The following is a 21,503-nucleotide window of genomic DNA, read 5'->3' on the forward strand; positions in this document are numbered from 1 at the left end:
TTTGACAGAGAGAGACAGCCAGCGAGAGAGGGAACACAAGCAGGGGGAGTGGGAGAGGAAGAAGCAGGCTCATAGCAGAGGAGCCTGATGTGGGGCTCGATCCCAGGACTCTGGGATCACGCCCTGAGCTGAAGGCAGATGCTTAACCGCTGTGCCACCCAGGCGCCCCCAGTGTGATACACACTTTAAATATCTTACTCTTTGGTCAACTGTACCTCAATAGAGCTGGGGAAAAAAAACAAAAACAAAAACGGAAGGTAATAGGAAAGTTATAGAATTGGCCCAATATAGTGTAAAGGAATCCACTACCCAAAGGGAAAGAAGATTTCACATAGTATAACCCAAAGTAAGTGCTGTTAAAAGAATTCCTGTAAACATCCCCAGCAAGAATCCTCATTAAATGGATTCCATGTCCTCATCTTTTATTGGCTAATCCTGTCCCCTAGCTCTCCTTCTAGCTGGAAATAAAAGTCTGGATGAAACCTCTTCCAAAAATATCATTTCTGACATAATGTCAAAGTCAGAGGGGTGGAGGTTCTGCAGATGCTTGTTAAAGTGGGAAAGGGTTGGAACCATTTCTCCTTCTACCTCCTCTTGGCCTCACTTCATACCCTCACATACCAGCGTGTTGAGTAGGTGGGGTACAGGGCTACACAACAGAATGCTAACTTCAAATTCTCTTGCTTTGGTTGGAGAGACAAAACACACAGGTGGAGGAAGTATGTGGGGTTCAAGCATGGGTGTCCAGGAGAAGAGAGGTAGCAGTGAGAGAAATGGAGTAAGCAGAAGGGATTGACATGAGAGGAAAATGACGACTGGGATTGGAGCTGAAAGTGTTCAAAAGATACCACAGAACCAGGGTTCATGGGAAGAAATGAGGTCAAAGGTAATAACTGACAGTGTCTCTGAAGATGAAAGATCTTATGAGGATGGGTGCCCACTTTTAAGACCTAGAATGAGGGAAAGAGGCCCGTTAAGGACATAGGGGAAGGACAAAGAGATGGGAGCAGGATCAGAATAGTATAGCACCTCGCAGCGGGGGAATGCTTTTCTCCCTCATATTCAACAAAACATGGGAAGAGAAGATGCATGTGTTTGCTAATTCAAAGAATGGATGAACGCCACGGTGGGCGTGCCTAGCGTGTGACTGGATGCAGGAAGCTGACACTCATCAGAGAGATCGGGGCTGCAGACAGAGATGTAGGGATAGAGAGCCACAGGCAGAGTAAAATCTCCGGGTGAAAACCGAGCCTCAGGGATGTGAGTGAGAACATCAGTGGGCTGAACACTGACCCTGGAGAATACAAACTGGAAGGGGAGGGAGAGAAGCCCAAAGATACAAAGAAGGAAGAGTCAGGGAGGTGCAAAGATGATCAGTAGACTTCAGAAGTCAAAAAGTATAGGGCCGTGAGGTGGAGGGAGTGATACGCATTATCATATGCACACGAGATGTCCAGTAAGATGAGGACTCAAAGCTGCTGACTGGACTTGGCACTACAGATGTCCTTGGTGACTTCATCAAGAGCTACTTGAGTAGAATGATGGTGAGGGAAGCCAGAGAGCTGCAGTAGGAGCTGGAGGAGAAAACAGAAGGCAAAGAAGGGGAGAGAGTGTACAGACTACGCTCTCAAGACATCTGGATGAAAAAGAGGAAATGAATTGGAATTACCCATGGAGGTGCTGGAGGTCTTTTCGGGTGAGGCGGCTTGGCATGTTTATAGGTTGGGAAAAGCAACTGAGAGTAAGGAAAACAGAGAAGTAAGAGGTAGGGAAGCAAAGTCCTTGAAGAAGCATAGGTCTTTGGCTAAAGGACAACTATCCTCTGGGACGGAGGCTAAGGAATGAGAATGGGTGGGAGTGTAGATAAGGTCAGGAGCAGGATGTTGTTCTCACTCACATCCCCAGGGATCTGTTTTCAGGGAGCCTAGCTGCTTTAGTTGGTAGAGCATGTGGCTCTTGATCTCAGGATCATGAGTTCAAGTCCCTCGTCAGACATAAAGCTTACTTAAAAAAAACTTTTTAAAATATGGGGATCTGTTTTCATCTGGGGATTTCACTATGCCTGTGGCTCTCTACCCTCCCATCTAGGTCTATAACCCGGATCTCTCTCTCTCTCTCTTTCTCTCCCACGTGTGCCAGGGAGGTCACACCTGATATGATTTTCTTGATTACACAGGAAGCAAGGCCACCTGGTTAGAATGAAGGCACAGGGTAAATGGGAGTCTTAAAAATAATGGTGAAGTTTAGTCATCATTGAAGGGAATGAGAGAAGGAGCTGTAGGTGTTGAGGACCACCACTCAGAATTCAGAGCGGTGATTTAGGGTCTCAGAAGGAGATTAAGCAGAACCAAACACAGCAGCAAGTTCACAGTGGAACACTGCTGAGAAAAGACTGGTACATTTTGAACTTCGGAGGCATCTGAACAAGACAGAATCAGAGACTGAAAAGAAAGGGATTGGTGAGGAGTAAATACAGAGTATTTGTTAAGATACTTGGCTATAAAAGAAGAAATGGAATGGTAGCCAAGGATCAAGTGAAGAATTTTTTTCCATCAACATCACCAAAAGAGAAGTAACTGAGGGAGAGTAAGGGACTGCACGAGGTGTAGTCAGACAAGTGAGGACGCAAGAACATGCTAAGAGGGCAGAGAGAATGGATCTGCCCAGGAACAGGTTATAGCCTCTGTGAGAAGAGAGGTTTCCTTGGCAACCAGCAGAAAGGCAGACAGGAGATGGCCATACTGGGGAACAGTGGATGCATACAGATGGGAGTCATTGCAGGATTTTTCTCAGCAGACTACAGAACCAGAATTTGGATGAGAAAAAAAAAAAAGATGGGCTTAAAGGTATGAAGGTTTTGGAGTCCCTACAAACCCCACAAGAAGCAAAGTAGGATTTTTGTTGGGTACCTGGTTATACACAGAGAAGACCTACACCAATGGATCCAGCAGCATTCTTTGCCTAGGAGCAGCACTGCAGGATGACTGCTCAGGTCTGGCACGGGCATGGCAGGCATGAAGGAAGGTCAAAAGGTCAACTAACTCCTAGGCATCACTGACTTAGCACTGCAGTAATGGACTGGGAAGAGCTTAGGAATCAGATACATTAGTAGGGCCAGGTTTGGGTCAGGTGGATTTGGTGGGAGTAACATAAGGATTAGCAACATAAGGAAGTAACATAAGGATTGATTGAAAAACACACCATGTTTGAGATCCAACTGGCTTCTTTTTAATCGTTCATCTCTGTATTTAACTTTTGAACATATGGAATAGTTATCATAACTGTTTTAATGTCCTGTCTGCTAATTTTAAGATCTGTGTTAGTTCTGGATTGCTTATTGATTTATCTCCCATTACAAGTTGTATTTTCTTGCTTCTTCACATGCCTGATAATTTTTGACTGGATGCCAAACATTGCGGGTTCTACCTGTTGAGAGCTGGATAGTTTTGTATTCGTATAAATATTCTTGAGCTTTGTTTAGGGACACAGTTAAGTTACTTGGAAATAGTTTGATCCTATCAGATCTTGCTTTTTAGATTCGCTAGGTGGGCCAGAACAGTGCTAAGTCTAGGGCTGGTTACTCCCCACTAGGCAGCCAAGACCCTTCGGTGTACTCAACCCAATGCTCCATGAATCTTGAGGTTTTCCAGTCTGGTTAGTAGGAACAGGCATTATTCTTGGCCCTATGTGAGCACCAGAAACAGTTCTCTCTGACCCTTTTAGATGGGCTCTTTCTCTGGCCTCAGGCAGCTTCCTTATACTGGTCAGAACTCAGTTGAATACTCAAGGGGGACACATTGTCTATCTCTGGAGTTCTTTCTCTGGTCAACTGTCTCCTTCCTGGTATTCTATCCTTTGTCCTCCAGCTGCCTTACTCTTCCTGGACTCAGATCCATCTCCTCAACTCAGGAAGTCCACTGGGCTCCACCTGAGAGAGGGGAAGAGAGAGCATCCAAGAATATGAGGGAGCTGCGGAAGGAGCAACTTCGCCACAACAGTCCCCGCCATTATACTCCATGGGCCGGAAATGGTGCTAGAAGCAGGAAGCAAGCACCCAGATCTTGACTCTGTTTGCCTTCACAGCAGCAACCCCTCCCAAAGACCCCTACAGGAAAAGAGCCTTTAAAATACCTTGGTGATACCTGTCGGTTTCCCAGAAACAGTTAAGCCTGTCTTTGGCCCTTCGGATTCATACTATTCTACCTGCCAGCACCGCGGAGCAAAGGAAAGAGGCTAACCCGAATCCACACAAATATTGTTTTTCAGTGCACGTTCTTTCTTCCCATGCAAAAAAAAATTGCAATTTTGCCTCCAAAATATGCAGGAGGCATTTTAATTAATAATTAAGTAGTAGATTTAAAATGGATTTTCACTTGAACATAACCCCATCTTTAACTCAAGACGGAACTGGCTGGTGGTTAAGCCCTAAACAAAACAAGCCAGCAAGCAGACAAACCTTGCTTATGGACTGAAACAAGGGACACCATCTGGTAATACAAAGACAAGCAAGCCTGTAAGGTTAAAACCACAAAAGTCAACACACACTTGAACTTATAAATGAGAAAGTAATTTAATAAACTAAGGCAAATATTTGGGGAGAGACCGATGCTATAGAAATATCCACAGAGAGGGAACCAACTGCAATTTGTGAATAAATAACAAAGTAAACAACCAGAGCTGCTCCAAGTAGACGGGCAGCACTTAGGTCAGGCTGGCGACCGCACGTAACAAAATCCTGATGCTGGGACAAAGGTGGGAGATAGGGGCCAACGCTGCCTGACAATTTACAATGTCTGCCCTGGCATTTAATATTCGATCCTCCAGGGATAAGAAATTAACAGTAAATAGTTCATACAACCTGCTCTTAAAACACACCTTCTTTCTGGGACCTAGAAATATCCTGTAAATATTAACCCATTCATCTTAACAGAGCTATTGGAAGAGCACACTTATTGCAATTGTGTATCTGTGCTAATAGAACTAGCTGACCATGGATGGGAGCTGGTTTTCAATATGATCCCAAAGAGTAAGTAAGTCATGCTAGACAGGGAAACAGACTGCTAGTCCCTATCTGTTGTCCTATCAACATTCCTATGAAGCACCCATGGCAGTGGAGCTGCCCATGAAGAGGGCTGGTCTACACACACACACACACAGACACACAGACACACACACACCAATCCATGATACAGTCAGTCCTCTCAAGGAGATGGCAGCAACATCAATCTAGGTTTTATCTAGAGCCTTGAGGACTTTCCCTTAGGGAAAAGTATAGCATTGGCTCTCATGGGCAGAGATAGGAATAGGGGCAACACATGTTTCCAAGGGCCCAGCATGCAGGAAACTGACAAAATAGTGCTCCCTTCACAGGGAGTGATCCTTCCACACATTCTCCCCACCCACAGCTTCACTGACGGTAATTCCTACCAAAGGCACTTCAACACACACGCCAGGATGTACTTTGCATCCTCCCAGAATATGACGTGAAGTTCAATTGCTGTCTAGGATTTGAAACAATGGCCGAGAAAAGGGGTTTATAGCATCATATTTTTCCCGATGCCTCTTAGATGATTCACCACAAAGTATGTGGGGTAAATTGGGTATGGATTTCCTTCTAAAATGGGCAGGCACATAATCTGCATCAGGTCCTAATACAGCCCTTTGTGGGTGTATGCATGTTTGTATGACCTCATGTAACCTTCACAATAATCCTGGGGATACATGCCACTAGCCCCATGTTTTACATATAAGGTAACCATTGCTCAAAGCCGCACGGCTAGGAAGTACAGGAAGCAGAGCCGGGTCCCTCTGAGCTAAAGCTGATGCCTTTCCACCAGGCACCACATCTCAAGCACAGTAAGAGATCCCCAAGGGCAATTTCCAGGGGATTCTGTCTGTAAGTCTCCGTTAAGACACGATTAACACTAACACCAGGAAATAAGCTTTGGGGCATTCAAGAAGCTGGAGGCCTCACTAAAACTGACATATTATCTAAAAAGCTTGACTTATTTCCTGGATTAAAAAACAAAAACAAAACAAAGAGTGCTCTCCCTACTTCTTCTCCAAATCTCCCCAGAATAGTAAGACTGCCTGACCCCAAACCGGAAGTGGAAGTGCCACCGGGGCAGGTTGGGATGCTGATGGTGCAAGAGAGGAACCTTTATGGTATTCAGTAAAGCACAAGAGTTTTTTTGGTTGACTCCAGCAAAGAAGTCACCCTTTCCCCTCAAAGACAATGAAAAGTGCCACCGTAGCTAGTGCACGGTGCTGACTACACACACTGAGAGAACACTCAGATCCCAACTGAGAGATGCAGACGTGGAGGTGAAGTCAGAGGGGATCCGGATGACAAGAGGTTCTGGGGAAGGTGGTGCCCTGGGCAGCCCTGCCCTGTCTGAAGAGGTCACAGTGGGAAACTCCAAAAACGTTGTACAATGCCATGTACAAAACAAAACTGGTCTCTGGGCCCCTTTGTGTCCATGAGCGGTTCATGATCCCTGGTCAGAGAAAAAGGGCCAGACAGACACAGCCAGCAAATAGTCAGTACTCTGCATATCAGAGAGAAGGCCCATAAAGACTGGATTTAGGGTGGCCTTCGAGCATTCACAGAGGCAAGGACCAAGAACGGAGGCACGTGGGGGCCTCCAGTGGGGACACGGAACACCTGAAGCAGAAGCATGAGGCAGGACACGACCTGTCACAGGTCCACTTGAGCAGGGCTGTGAGACTTGTCGCTGCACCCCGGCCAACTGCTCCCACAGAGTCCTCCCTGAGGGGCTAGCGGGAAATACCAGAGTCCTATGGAATCATCACGTATTAACGTAGTTAACGAAATCGATGAGGGTTCTCTCCCAGAGTTAAGCGTCAGTCTTTGTCAGTGAATCCTTCCTAAAGTCCTCTGTTAGAAACAACCCCTCCAGGTATGGTGACCTGGGCAGATGTTTTTTTCATTTTTTTAGTTATGAAAACATCACCACAAGTTTGAGAACAGTTCCATCACCTGTAAAAGCAATCACTTCCAGAAGCTCTAGACAACCACTAATCTTTCTGCCTCCATTCCTTTGCCTATTATGGACAGTTCATATTAATGGAATCATACAAAAAATATGGAAGGCTTCATGAATTTGTGTGTCATCCTTGCGCAAGGGGCCATGCTAAACTTCTCTGTGTCATTCCAATTTTAGTATATATCCTGCCGAGGCAAGATATACACCTGGGTGGATTTTAAGTAAGCATTAAATAAGATGGTGGTACCCAGATATGGAGTCCCTTCTACAGAATGGCATCTAAACAACTTGTGTAAGAGTTACGATACCCAAACTCACCATCTGAGCTTTCATTACCAAAATCGCAATAGTGATGTTGATATAGGTAACCTTAATGCCAAAGCATAAAAACAATCACCAAGGAACAGACTGAGCACTTTTAAATGTGTCCCTTCTCTGCTTAAAACTACTCTATTCCAGCCCTCCATGTGAACGGTTGCTGTTCTCACTTCCTGAGAATTAGAGACTTCCCATGCAACAACTTATGCAATAAACACAGGTGCCAGATAAAAGTGAGATCTTGCAGCTGATGCAGATCATGAAATTGACTGACAAGCTACTTCAATCACAGCAAACCCCTGACACAGTAAATCCAGGTGTAGGTCCATCACCAATGAAGAAAAGATCAACACTAATGGAGCCATGCCCAGCCTTTGGGAAAACTGAGGACACCTTCAAATATTTCTGTAAATAACCCTCTTCATGACAGTGTTGAGAAAGTCATCATGAAGTGGAAAATGTTATCATGCCTTCAAATCAGTCAGGAAAGTACACAACTGAGTTATTTGATCTGTTTTTGGTTCTAAGAATTAGTATAAAGGTGTCAGCGTTTAGGTTACAATGACAGAAAGGAACGGACTTTCAGAATTTCTGTCATAATTTTTAAAGGCAAAGTACCAATCAAATCTTTTAAAACAGATATTTTTTAAAAGTTGGCTTCCATTGTAGCTGGAATCACTCTAAACTGCCTTTCCCTGATCCCGGTTACTCTAAGAGCGGGAAATGCCTATAACTTGTCTTCAGTCCAAGGGCTGATAGGTAGCACAGCCAACATTCCCAGCCTGCTTTTACCACTTTCAAACCCGGCTTGAGTCTCAGCATTAGCACTGAGTGTTTGCAGACATTAGCAAGGCCCTTAGCCTCTGAGTCTCATTTTCTCCTCCTAAAAGCACAGGAACTGTAACCTGACCTAGCTATGTCACGGTATTTTTAAAGCTCTTAAAAAAAAAAAATTTGGTGTTTTGTCAGCTCTTAAAAGACTACACCAAAGTAATATACTCCCCTCTGTGGTTTTTTTCTACATTTTTTTTTTTTCAACTAGCAAACCTTCCAATCACCAAAACTCCGTTAATCACATTAGATATGATTTGGGATACAACAGGGGTGCCGAAACTTGGTCAACCTTTAGAACCAACCAAGGTGTTATTAAGAATCTCTTTCTCTGGTCTCTTCCCCGGAGATTCTAATTCAGTCTGGGGCCTGAGAATCCTTATTTTTCGAAATTCTCAAGTGATTTCATTGCTCTAGAATAGATCCTCTCTTGTCATCTCATAGTTTTAAAGGCCCTATTTTCAGTAATTGATAAATCCCAATCCAAGGACTCAGATATTGGAAGTACACTCATTTACAGAAAATGGGAAGTATCATCAAAATTCAATATGAACTAAGCTTCTGAAAGTTATATACTAAGTCCCTACAACGTGCCCAGACCAAGCTCCAATCTATTTACTTCCCCAGATTTTTATCAGATGTATCACTAACACTTATTAAAGCTTCACAACAAATGATAGTTCCCACCAAGTTCAAGAACAGAAGACTCCAGCTAAGCCTAAGTTTTCCATGTTTTAAGTGGGTGAGGTGCATAAGAGTAATTTCTTAACAACCCACAAACAGAATTAAATTATAGCTAATTATATTGAGAGGTGCATGAACTTGTTATATATCTCCAGTCGATTTGAACTTTTAATGCTTACTTAAGCTGTGTAATGGATCCTAATTTAGCTAGAACAATCACAATGGAGTTCACAGAACTTGGGAAAGTCTTCATGATGAACTTAAAAATAATTTAGGCTTTAGCAACTTATATCAAATCATTGTTGTGGGGTTTTTTTGTTTGTTTAAGATTTCATTTGAGAGCAAGCGAACAAGAACCGGGAGGGTGGGGGTGGTGTTTGGAAGGGGGCAGGCAGAGGGAGAAGCAGACTCCCAGCTGACCACGGAGCCTGATGTGGGGCTTGATCCCAAGACCCCAGGATCATGACCTGAGCCACCCAGGCGCCCCACATTAAATCACTGTAAATGGATGTAATATGGTGCTCTTGAAGACCCTAACCAAAGGGGAAAAGATTATGCTCAATCAGCCAGCATCAAATATAGGTGAACTTTACCAAAACAACAAGGCATGTTCCGGAATAGGGCAGTGACATTAACAGGGTGCTGACCTTGTGCCGGCGATGATGCAGGGCACCTCCCCAGGACCTCATAGCCCAGCCACAGTCCTGGAGGCAACTCTCACTCACTGACCATCCCCCCACCCCCCCCACACAGACTTAGGGTCTTTGTACTTCCTGTTTCCTCTTCTCCCAGACGGGCCCAGGGTCCACTCCCTCCCTCCCTTCAGATCTCTGGCTCAAAGGTCATCTGATACGAACAGAAAACACATACAGCCCTGCTCTGTGTCCTGACTCTGCCTTATTTTTTCACTTACCACTTGGCATATTACATTAATTTATCTACTAGTTTGTTTCCTCCCACACAACAAAATTTGAATTCTGTGATAATAAACCAGTGTCATTAATAAGTCCATGTATACACACTTCACATGATGTCACACGTAAACACTCTCTGTGTGTATATATGGATAGTCCTTTTGATCCACTGGACTCAAGTGGTAATAATTTAGTAGTATTGCTCAACCGATACGTTTTGTAACCAAATGTAAATTCATAGAGGTAGAAACTGATTTTCTCCAAAATAATTTGAGAAATAAGTCGCTACTTAGAAAAATCCAAGGCAGCCTATGACATATGCAAAGAAGGTGCCTGCAAACCGAGGCCACTGAGGCCCCACCCACACACTCATACTCTCGACCTCCTGCAGGGAGTCTTTCAGCATGGACTTGAGACCGTAGAGAGAAATCTCAAAACACCAGAATGGAATCTTTTTTTTTTTTTTAATGATTTTTTATTATGTTAGTCACCATACAGTACATCCCTGGTTTCTGATGTAAAGCTCGATGATTCATTAGTTGTGTATAACACCCAGTGCACGATGCAATACGTGCCCTCCTTACTACCCATCACCAGCCTATCCCATTCCCCCACCCCCTCCCCTCTGAGGCCCTCAGTTTGTTTCTCATAGTCCATAGTCTCTCATGCTTCATTACCCCTTCTGATTACCCCCCCTTTCTTTATCCCTTTCTTCCCCTACCGATCATCCTAGTTCTTATGTTCCACAGATGAGAGAAATCATATGATAGTTGTCTTTCTCTGCTTGACTTATTTCACTTAGCATTATCTCCTCCAGTGCCGTCCATGTTGTAGCAAATGTTGAGAACTCGCTCTTTCTGATAGCTGAGTAATATTCCATTGTATATATGGACCACAACTTCTTAATCCGGTCATCTGTTGAAGGGCATCTTGGCTCCTTCCACGATTTAGCTATTGTGGACATTGCTGCTATGAACATTGGGGTGCATATGGCCCTTCTCTTCACTACGTCTGTATCTTTGGGGTAAACACCCAGTAGTGCAATGGCTGGATCATAGGGTAGCTCAATTTTTAACTTTTTAAGGGACCTCCACACTGTTTTCCAGAGTGGCTGTACCAACTTGCATTCCCACCAACAATGTAGGAGGGATCCCCTTTCTCCACATCCTCTCCAACAATTGTTGTCTCTTGCCTTGTCTATTTTTGCCATTCTAACTGGCGTAAGGTGGTATCTCAGTGTGGTTTTGATTTGAATTTCCTTGATGGCTAATGATTTTGAACATTTTTTCATGTGTCTGTTAGCCATTTGTATGTCTTCATTGGAAAAGTGTCTGTTCATATCTACCAGAATGGAATCTTGATGCACAAGACAAGTTTCAAGGGAGAAGGGAAGAAACAGATCTTCCTCCTCTCTACCTGCCCACTAACACAGGGCGATACTGGGGAAGACCTAAGAAAAGGGATTCCAGGGGCACCTGGGTGGCTCAGGCGTTAAGCATCGGCCTTCGGCTCAGGTCATGATGCCAGCGTTCTGGGATCCAGCCCCGCATGGGGCTCCTTGCTCAGCAGGAAGCCTGCTTCTCCTTCTCGCACTCCCCCTGCTTGTGTTCCCTCTCTCACTGCCTCTCTCTGTGTCAAATAAATGAATACAATTTTAAAAGAAACTAATAATAAAATAAAAATAAAAATAAAAATAAAAATAAAAATAAAAATAAAGGAAGGAAGGAAGGAAGGAAGGAAGGAAGGAAGGAAGGAAGGAAGGAAGGGTGGGCGAGCTGGTGATGGGTAGTAAGGAGGGCACGTATTGCATGGTGCACTGGGTGTTATACGCAACTAATGAATCATCGAACTTTACATCAGAAACCAGGGATGTACTGTATGGTGACTAACATAATATAATAAAAAAAAATTATAGAAAGAAAGAAAGAAAGAAAGAAAGAAAGAAAGAAAGAAAGAAAGAAAGAGGAAGAAAGAAAACGGATTCCAGTATAACTGGCTGTTCATTTGAAACAGAAAGAGCAGAGATCAGGGGTCATGAGAAATGAGATTGAAGCATAATGAAAATAGACTCTGGAGCAATTATTTTTTCTATCACAAAATTAAATCATTTCTATTTTACCTAAATCCCAGTTCCACTGAGAGAATACCACATTAATGTAATTTCAAAAAAAAAAAATGAAGTTTGAGAAAATTAAGAAACGAGTCAAACTCTGTGTTTTCAAGAACCTTGATGTCAAAAGCGCATGCTAGTTAATAAGCCGGTGCCCCATGAAGCGCATCCACGGATACTTCTGTCCATAGATCTCTGAGCTATTTTTGAGGTTCAGCTTTTAGCACTTACACCTCTGACCACTTGCTCAGAAGTCTTGTGACTGCCTTGTTCTGCTCGAATCAAGCAACGGTGCGGCATAAAGCTACCCCGAACAGCCATCTCCAAAGTTAGAAACCACCATAGGCTTCTGGTTGTTCGGTGTTACTTCCTGACCTTCCTATTTTTATGAGAAAGGGCCTGTGACAAAAACTGGCTAAAAAAGTACATTGCACAGTAAAAATAATTAGAAAAACAGGGTTACGGTTTCAAAAAAAAATTGCTGAATTATTCTGTTGCTTATAGGACCTGATTGTTACCTAACATCAGTCTGCAACACATGTCTGACAGGTCCTTCTTCCTGTGGTCACTAAATTAAAAGTGCTGGCCTTCTGAAAAAAAGATAAAGGGAAAAGTCAAACTATTCTAAATTCTAAAAATAATTTGGTCTCAGGACCCTTTTATCATCTTAAAAATTAAAGACTCAGAGTTTCGGTTTATATGGATTTTTCTTTATCAATATTTGCCGATTTGAAATTAAAACTGAGACATTTAAAAATAGTCACTTAAAACAATAAATCCAGTGGATGACAACATAAGTAACACCTTTATGAGAGATAACTGTATTTTCCAAAACGAAAAAATAAGAGTGGTATCGTTTTACAATTTTGCAAATCTAACATCTGACTTTAACATCCAGCGGGACTCTTATATCTGCTTCCGTGTTCAATCTGTTGCACCCTTGCTGTAGTTGAAGTAGATGAATAAAATCCAGCCTTACACAGAGAGTAGCTGAAAGAATGTTTTAAGAGCATTTTCCGATAATTGTGAGTATTCTTAGATACCATATCAAACTGGACAAGTGGCAGTTTCTTAAAACTTAACTGCAGTGTGAAATCTAAACCCACAATCAAGAAGCTTTTCATACTGTTACAGTAAATCCATTAGTCTATCTTACACTTCCCAGTGGATCCTCGCGTTGGTGGTATAGTGGTGAGCATAGCTGCCTTCCAATGGATCCTTGACCCACACGTGATTTTGTACCATTTTCCATTGGTCATTTAGAAAATACAGATTCACTGAGTTATGCGAATCTTCTTCCAAATGTTGACCTACTTTACTACACAATATTTAAAGATCAAAATTGTTAACATCAACAACAAACTCATGGGAAAATTCTTTTTTAAGTATTTCAAGCTGACAAGCTCCTAAATGGTGGATACAATTTTCCAAAATTCTAATTATGGCTTGGAGGATCCAAGTTTATCATTGGTATCGAATACAGTTGTTTCCTTGAAGTAACAGGCTCACTTCATTCATTTTTTAAGAAAGTACCTGAGAAACTCCCAAAACTTCACTACTATAGTTTGTCATTTCTACAAGTAAAAATTGTGTTCCATAAAAAAAGAGTGACTAGCTCAGCTAACAACTCAATCACACAAGTGGGTTTTTGTTTTTGTTTTTTTGAGCCACAATAGTATTTCAGTATGTAGCAGAAGTGCTTTATGGATAATTTCCATTTTCTCACACCGATTATAAAGATATATAGTCAAAGTTTGAGCTTAATAACACTGATAATGTTTACGGCTTCCAAAAAGATATTCTTAAATGAAACTATTTTTCTTTCCCTGCAATTGTCTGGCAATGAAGAAGAGACTGGCTACACTGTTGACTGTATAGTTTGGTGCCTTAATTCATTCCAAGGCGCCAGCAGTTTTACCCATCGTTTCTTTTGCGCCATTGAGCAAACGTCAAAACACTAAAAAGGGCAAATAACCTCTTAGTATTATAAAGAGAATAGTTTTGAACTACAGACCTCCTGAAAATATCTTTGGAACCCTCGGAAGTCCATAGGACCCCACTTTGAGAACCAACTGAAACAGTGTGAACAAAGCAATCAATAGTCAATGAAAGTAAGACAAGTAGTCAGGATGAAGCCAATGACAATTGGGTTCTAACTACGCAAATACAGTTAGCATACCCTAAGCTGAACTTCCTTATTTTTTAATTCCTTCCAACGTCTAGTTTAAGATCTGCATTAAGAGAACCTACTGATAATCATGGTAAAGCTTGAGCAGTTCAAGTTCAATCTTTTCAGAGCTCTCTGATCCATGCCTGACATCCGAGAGGACGGCAACTTTCCCGGGTGAACATCGATCTTTAGGTTTAAAAACAAGGAATCCAAGGGAAGCTTTGCAAACACAGATCATCCCAAAAGATGACACAACTCTGAGGAGGGTGAGATTATACCACCTACAGGACCGTGCTCTTCCAAGGTAGGATAAAGAGAAAACATGAGCTGCCTCGCAGACAGCCGGGTGGCCTAGAAGGATCCTGGACCTCTGTGCTGCAGGCTGAGCTGTGCGTGGGCCTGGCACTTACCCTCCAGGAGAACACAGCACAATCGGTGTCTCGCGTGGGATTTACCATTTGCATACGGAGCATAACACCAGCCTCGGAAATTTGGTGTGGGGAGCAAATGACATAAGGTCTGGGACTGCATGAACATAGGTCACCAATCACTAGGGTAAGAGGCCATCCTGCTTCCACAAAGAAAATAAAATAAGGGCTAATGCTGCTATTTGTCAAATTATGGCCTAGCCTAGTATCTGGTCCTCAGAAGGCGTTCAATAAATGAGCTGGCTGTGATTCAGAAGAGGAGTGGGCAAACTATGACACCAGACAATTAATCTCGATCCCTTAAAAAGATCAGTTCTTCCATTTCTAGTTTCCCTTCTTCTCTCCCTTCCTCAAAGCCTCTTTCTTGCTCTCCTGCCCTGTCTTCAACCTGACATTCGTTTCCAGCAGTAGCCACGGAACTGCCGGGACCAAAACTGAGGTGGTCACTCATTGCTCAGGCTGAATATACCAAAGGAATACAAGTTTTTGTAAAAGCTAAATTGAAAACGAATTAAATCGACACACTGTCACCTGGCTTGAAACATGAGAAAGGAATCCTGAAAATGAACTTCCATCAGCGATAACCTTTTTCCCTTCAAAAATGACATGCACTGCGAGTATGAGATGCAGTGAGAAACTGTGGGTTGCAGCTTTCAAACGGTAAGACGTTTCATCTGCCTTGGTGTGTGTGGCCACAAGGATTTAGCAGAGAACTTCGTTATGTGTAAACCAATGGTTTGACACAGGAAATTTGAGCTAAAAACTGAGGCAATGGTACTTAAAAAAAAAAAAAAGATTAGAATCTTACTCTACACAGTAATGCACTGCTTTGGCAGAAAGAATAAGTAGATACCAAAATTCAAGTGCACCTTCACGTTCTCCCCAGGAATCAGTGCCAAGTAAGGTAGTAAGAGCCTGAAAGAAGGAGGCAATTCAAAGTTCTAGCACAGTTGTTTTTTGTTTGTTTGGTTTTTTTTTTTAAGATTTTATCTATTTATTTGAGAGAGAGAGATTATGAGCTGGGGGAGAGACAGGGAAAAGGGAGAGGGACAGGTAGAACCCACACTGAGTGTGGAGCCCCTCGCAGGGCTCGATCTCACGACCTGAGATCAGGACCTGAGATCAAATCAAGAGTCAGATGCTCAACTGACTGAGCCACCCAGGGGCCTCTATAGCAAAGTTTTCTAGACAAGCACCAAATCCATCAATGATAGCTGTTTTGTCAGGTTGTATTTTTGTTTATTTTTTAAGAAGTTACCCCCCCCATCCCCCACCAAAAACAAAACTGGTACAGAATACCTTCAAGCATGCTTGGGGAACGCTGGGGGAAAAGCATGTCCGCCCAGACCTTTGGTCTTACCATCTTCATAAAGATACTTCTACCATTAATTCTTTTGATTTACTTTATTCTTTTAGGAAACTATCTTAAAATTAAACCTTGCAAATACAAAACGTTATGTAATTGTTAGTAGGAGATGATTTACTTGTCATTCATTTTAAGTGAGAACGTTACGATGGAATGAAGGGCATTATCTTACTCATGTCTTCCTACCTGCCGTTTTTGACTCATAGCTTAATATTTACTTAGAACTTAAAAAAAAAAAGTACTGAAGTACCTTAGTCATATAGAATTTTTAACTTGCCTCTTCGTAATCCATAAAAATTGGGAACTAATGATAAAACATACACAGACCAAAAAAAGAGAGCCAACACCAGATTTAATTTACAAATGAGGATAGGCAATATGCATTCAAAGTTAAAGCATCATTAGATGTTATAGATGCAATCTAGGTTCTGTTTTTTGTCCAGGAAATAGATAATTTTTTAATGTGTAGTTTTATCTTAATTTTTTACTTCTTATTAAATACAATTTGAAACACATGCAGAAATAGAAGAGTATAATATACCCACATGTAACCAACACCCAGCTTCATCAATCAATTCTTGGCTAATCTGATTATATCTGTACCCCATTCCCTCCTCCCACTTTTTGATTATTCCAAAGTAAATCTCAACTATCAAATAATTTCAACAGTATTTCAAGTATCTCTAATAGATGCCCTTTTTGTTTTAAACAACTACAATATGCTAATCATATCTAAATAACATTAATAATTCCTTAATATCATCATGTGTCTAGTCACTCTGCCTATTTCCGTGGCTGTCTCCTGAGAATTACTGTTTGTTTTACAATTTCTGTTGGAATTGGGATAAAATATGGTCCATATACTGAAACTGGTTAATATGTCTCTCTTTTGTTATTTTGGTTTTCTCTCCCTCTCTTCTTTCTTCTAATTTTTGGTTGAAAAAACCAAGTCTCTCCCACAATTGTTTTTTTTTTTTTTTGAGCGGGAGAGAGAAATGGCAGGGGGAGGGGGAAGGGGAGAGGGAGACAGAGAATCTTAAGTAGGCTCCACACTCAGTGCAGAGTCCAATGTGGGGCTCGATCTCATGACCCTGAGATCATGACCTGAGCTGAAATCAAGAGTGGGACGCTCAACCGACTAGGCCACCTAAGCACCTCTCCCACGGTGTCATTTAAAATGTTCGACTGTGCCCAGTATTTTCTCTAACCTAGTGGTTAGATCTGGAAGCCTGACCAGAATCAGGCTGAATTTTTTAAGCAAGGCTACGTCACAGATGGTGTGGTGTGGTTCCAACAGGAGGCACGAAACGTCTGCTTTCCTTTTTGGGGACCAACCATTGAAGTTTGGGGTACCCTGAGTCCAGGCAAACTTCACTTATACAAACTCAATCTTAAAATCTGACACTGTATTTCTTAACAGCACATCTTTTTTGATTTGTTCTGACATGAGGTATCACTACTTTAACTTAATTTCTTTGTTACTTCTCTTCCAAGTGGAGCAGTTACCAATTCACGGTCATGCATTTTCATTAGTTTCCTTTATCTCGTTCTTTTTTTTTTTTTTTTGGTCACTCCACTCTTCCAGGTAAAAGCTAGTCCAATACAGTGGCAGTCATACACATGGCCAGATCCTGCCATCCTGTCAGCATTTAGTGGCTGCATTAAAACCGATGGCTGTTTCATCACCATAATAAATTTCAGCTCGATTAGGCTGCAGATCCAGTTGCTAGCTCCAGAAGGGCTTCGCCAGAACGAAGTAAAGAGTGGCAGGAGACAGCTTTTTCGAAACAACAAATCACTTCATCTGTGTCTGCTTCAGCAGCAGTGCTTAGGGGAATTCTGCGTCTGATCAAGAGTAACAACGCCTTTCTGAAGATGAACAACGGCGATGGGTTCCTGATCTGGCTGATAATGTTGTGCCTTCGGCTCTGAGACACACTTCCACTAAGAGTTTTTCTTGCTCCATCTTAATTTGGTGAAGAGAGCCCTCGGTGTAGGTTTTGAGCAGATTTATCTGTTCTTCTCACCCCAGCATTAAGAATAAACCCGCACCCAGCACATTATACCAAACTTCGAAGCTGCTACAGTTAATGCTAACTCAAACGTGACTTTTCAAAGCCTTTTATGTTCTGTTCTTTATGCAAACTTCATTATCAAACATTTTTTTATATAGATTTTATTCATTTATTTGAGAGAGAGAGAGACAGCCAGCGAGAGAGGGAACACAAGCAGGGGGAGTGGGAGAGGAAGAAGCAGGCTCATAGCAGAGGAGCCCGATGTGGGGCTCGATCCCATAACGCCGGGATCACGCCCTGAGCCGAAGGCAGACGCCCAACCGCTGCGCCACCCAGGCGCCCCCATTATCAAACATTTTGATGCCAATTTGAAAGACATTATTATACCGTCTGGTGAAACAGTCTCTGGCATACAGTAAGCACTCAAACATTACTGAGTGAGTAATGAATATATAAACAAAATGGGTGCTCATTAAGTAAACCTTCAACATACCTTGAGTGAGTTTGACAGATTATAATCTATGAGCCAGAGTCCTTACGTGCTGGGTTCCACAGAGTTCTGCTGTGGGTCAGCCTTGGTCTGGGGCTCGGAAGCTTCTCCCTGGGCCCCTTTATCCATGGATCTGTCTCTCACTGACACCTTGAGCTGCATCTTGGGACCCGATCTCTTGCCAGACTTCAGACTCTTATTTCCAGTTTCTCCTAGACATCTCCACTTACGTTTCCCACCAGCATTTCAAACTCCACCCATTCGAAGCTGAATTCATCACCTTCCATCCCTATATGTCTACCCTGGTGAATGACTCTACATCATCTGAGACTCATCCTTATTCATCCCTAACATCCAGTGAGTTGCCAACTCCTGTTGGTTATGCTTAGTACAGCTGTCCCCCTCTCTCTATCCATCCCCACAGATCCCAACTGAACCCAGGCTCTACTAACCTCTCTCTTAGACAACTTTAACAGTCTCATAATAGCTTTCCACACCCTTGTCTCCTCTTATGCTCAAACACTCCCCTGGTCCCCAGCCCCTTGAACCCATTGCCACCAAATCAGATCTTATTTCTCTCTGCTTAGAACCCTTCATTGGCAACCCCATCCTCTCCTAACCTAGAAATAATGTGACCATGTCATTATCTTCTAACCCAGGACCCTTTCAGAGTGAAAAGTGGCACTGTTCACAGTTACACTGGTACAGCAGTCAAAACTGAGACCGTCCCAGGCAAACCTTCACGGAAGATCCTCCCACAGCACTGGTCACATCTCCCCCATGCTCCCCAACCTCTGAAACTAACCCACTACTTTCAGTTTCTGGAACCTGTCGCTGCTCTCTCACCTCTGTGCCTCTGTACAAACTTGTCTTCCCCTCCTAAACTATCCTTCTCTCCTGGCACATTTCAATTTATCATTTAAACTTGCTTTAAACATCATCTCCCCTGTGAAGCTTTCTCTCAAACCTTCCAGCTGATCTGGTTACGTACTCCCACGTGCCGACATCATGCCTTAGACTCATTCCCGTGGTAGGACCTGGGCCCCTGCCCTGCCCACATGGGATGTATCTGCCCCCCCTTCCTGTGAGCTCTGCTGGGTGAGTGTCAAAGTCTTGTCCATCGTTATCGCCCCAGCATCTATGGCGAATCGCAGGTCTATACCCGGTGGGTATGTCCCATGTCGTTTCTCAGTCATGTCTTCCGTTTAATAAAAACTGTTTGCCTTAGCTGCTATTTCAGCATAACTAATGAAAGATAAGAAAATGAGAGAGGAAGAAATGAGTAGTCAGTAGCTCCTAACACCAGCCCTGTATATCACAGATCACTGCCACATTAAAGCATTTTCTTTTTTAAGGAGAGCTTTGGAATTATAGAATCTGAGCTGGTGGCAGAATTCCTATAGGAGGCCACGAAAGGAAAATAGGCATGGAGATAAGCCAGCAGCACATCTGTCATTGTTCACTACATTCTTGAAGCTTCTAGGATAAAGTAAATCCAATGTCAAAATAAAACAAACCTGCTGAGTATTCATGGGGTCCCAGGCAGGGGTGGAGAGAATGACAGGAATCTTGCCACCATGACAGTAGGAACACGGAGATGGGAAACCCACTAGCATACTTTCACACAGCACTCTACAGTTGGCAAAGCGCTACGCATTTTAACATCCGACCTTCAAGACCACAGCCTTCGATGCACCCTGAGGCTCAACCACCGTTTCTCGAGCTTTGGCCAAATCTCTGGGATCCCAGAACAATGCTCCTTTCGCAGCCGCAGCCCGAGAACACTACAGGCCTGACTTCGTGGTGCTTCCTTATGCAAAACCCTTCAGCATCCAAGGTAAGAACTAGAGCTCCGAATGTTCTATCACCCACCTGTCATTTTATGGCCAGGGATATTCTAGAGTGGCTGCCAGGAACAGAGCCAAGCCAGGGACATTCTCACATCAGGCCCCAGCTGGCCACAGCTGTAGCAGGTGCGTGGTGGGGCCCCATTCCCTCATGTAACACACACACACACACACACACACACACACAGGCCGCTATCACATCCTCTGTGTCGGACAAGGGAGCTGTGCTCTAAAGCGGCAGCAATGTGCAAGCTCACGCTGAGCCCCAGCCTTGGAGCCAAACTGACAAGACGATGCCCCCACAGAGAGAGAATAGATCTGAGGTTCTAAAATATATCCCACACGTAGATGCCAAAGCTCCTGAAATGTCAACATTAAAAATCTACTTCTCATGGAGAAAACATCAGTTTTAGCATCTTTTAAATACGCAGACACACCTCAGAGAGGGAGAGCACTAAGATATCGATCACTAGCACTCCAGTGTGAATTAGTCCGTGAATTCACTACCTTCCTTAGCCGCACCTGTTCCTAGAGAGGAGATCACTGGGTATCTTACCGGAGTAAGAGACAGTTAAAGGTAGAGAGCAAGGAAGACTAATTTAAAGGGGAGGTCGAGTACCAAAGAGGAACTCGGCCAGCCTCACAATTTTACCCAGGGTCCCCTCTAAAAGGAATAACATTGCAATGACCTGGTAAGAACTCACCCCTCATAATATTTGGCATTCCTTTCTTATCACTGACACTAATAAATTAATATAACGAGAACATCCACAAGGATTCCAGTCCCAGTGCTCTAGTGTTTCTAGTGTTACAACTAAGGAAGACAGAACCTTGATACGATTTAGTCCTTGAGAGGTGGCATAACTCTTAAAAAAAGGAAGTCACATGATGACTATGGCACAATGACACCTGGTCTACTGTGCACGGCCTCACTCCATCGGTCCCATGTAACTTAGTGCAGAAGGGTAGCTCAGCACGTTGAGAATCTCACCCACTCCTCGCTCTGCCTCTTACCATGGCTGGGTTTGTCTCTACCACAGTTTTGCCCACGTTCCATGTGCCATGAGAATGTTCTACCAACAGTGTTCTATAATACCACATTATATTTTATTTGACGGAGCTATCAGTAGACTCCTTTTTCTCACAAATCCTCTATGTACAAGATACCAAGCAAAACAAAAAGGGTTTTGAGCTGACCAAACCGTAATCTGGAGAGCTTTTTCATGTCCAAGTATCCCACGTATTTGCTAATTTCAATATTGGAGCTAAAAGATACGATGCAACAATTGAGGCAACAGATGGAAAAATTAAACATTAACATTA

At 43.0% G+C, this 21,503-nt stretch overlaps 1 protein-coding gene and 1 non-coding gene across 5 annotated transcripts in view; both read right to left on the bottom strand.

Moving 5' to 3' along the window:
* The window catches only part of PRKCH (protein kinase C eta), a 221,880-nt gene that overhangs the window by 130,382 nt on the left and 69,995 nt on the right, over positions 1-21,503 (bottom strand). The window lies entirely within an intron of this gene.
* Positions 7,101-7,207, bottom strand: LOC113242424 (U6 spliceosomal RNA). Its single transcript, XR_003311917.1, has one exon. It is a non-coding gene; the product is annotated as a U6 spliceosomal RNA (small nuclear RNA).

This window comes from Ursus arctos, unplaced genomic scaffold (assembly GCF_023065955.2).
Source record: "Ursus arctos isolate Adak ecotype North America unplaced genomic scaffold, UrsArc2.0 scaffold_25, whole genome shotgun sequence".
NCBI lineage: Eukaryota > Metazoa > Chordata > Mammalia > Carnivora > Ursidae > Ursus > Ursus arctos.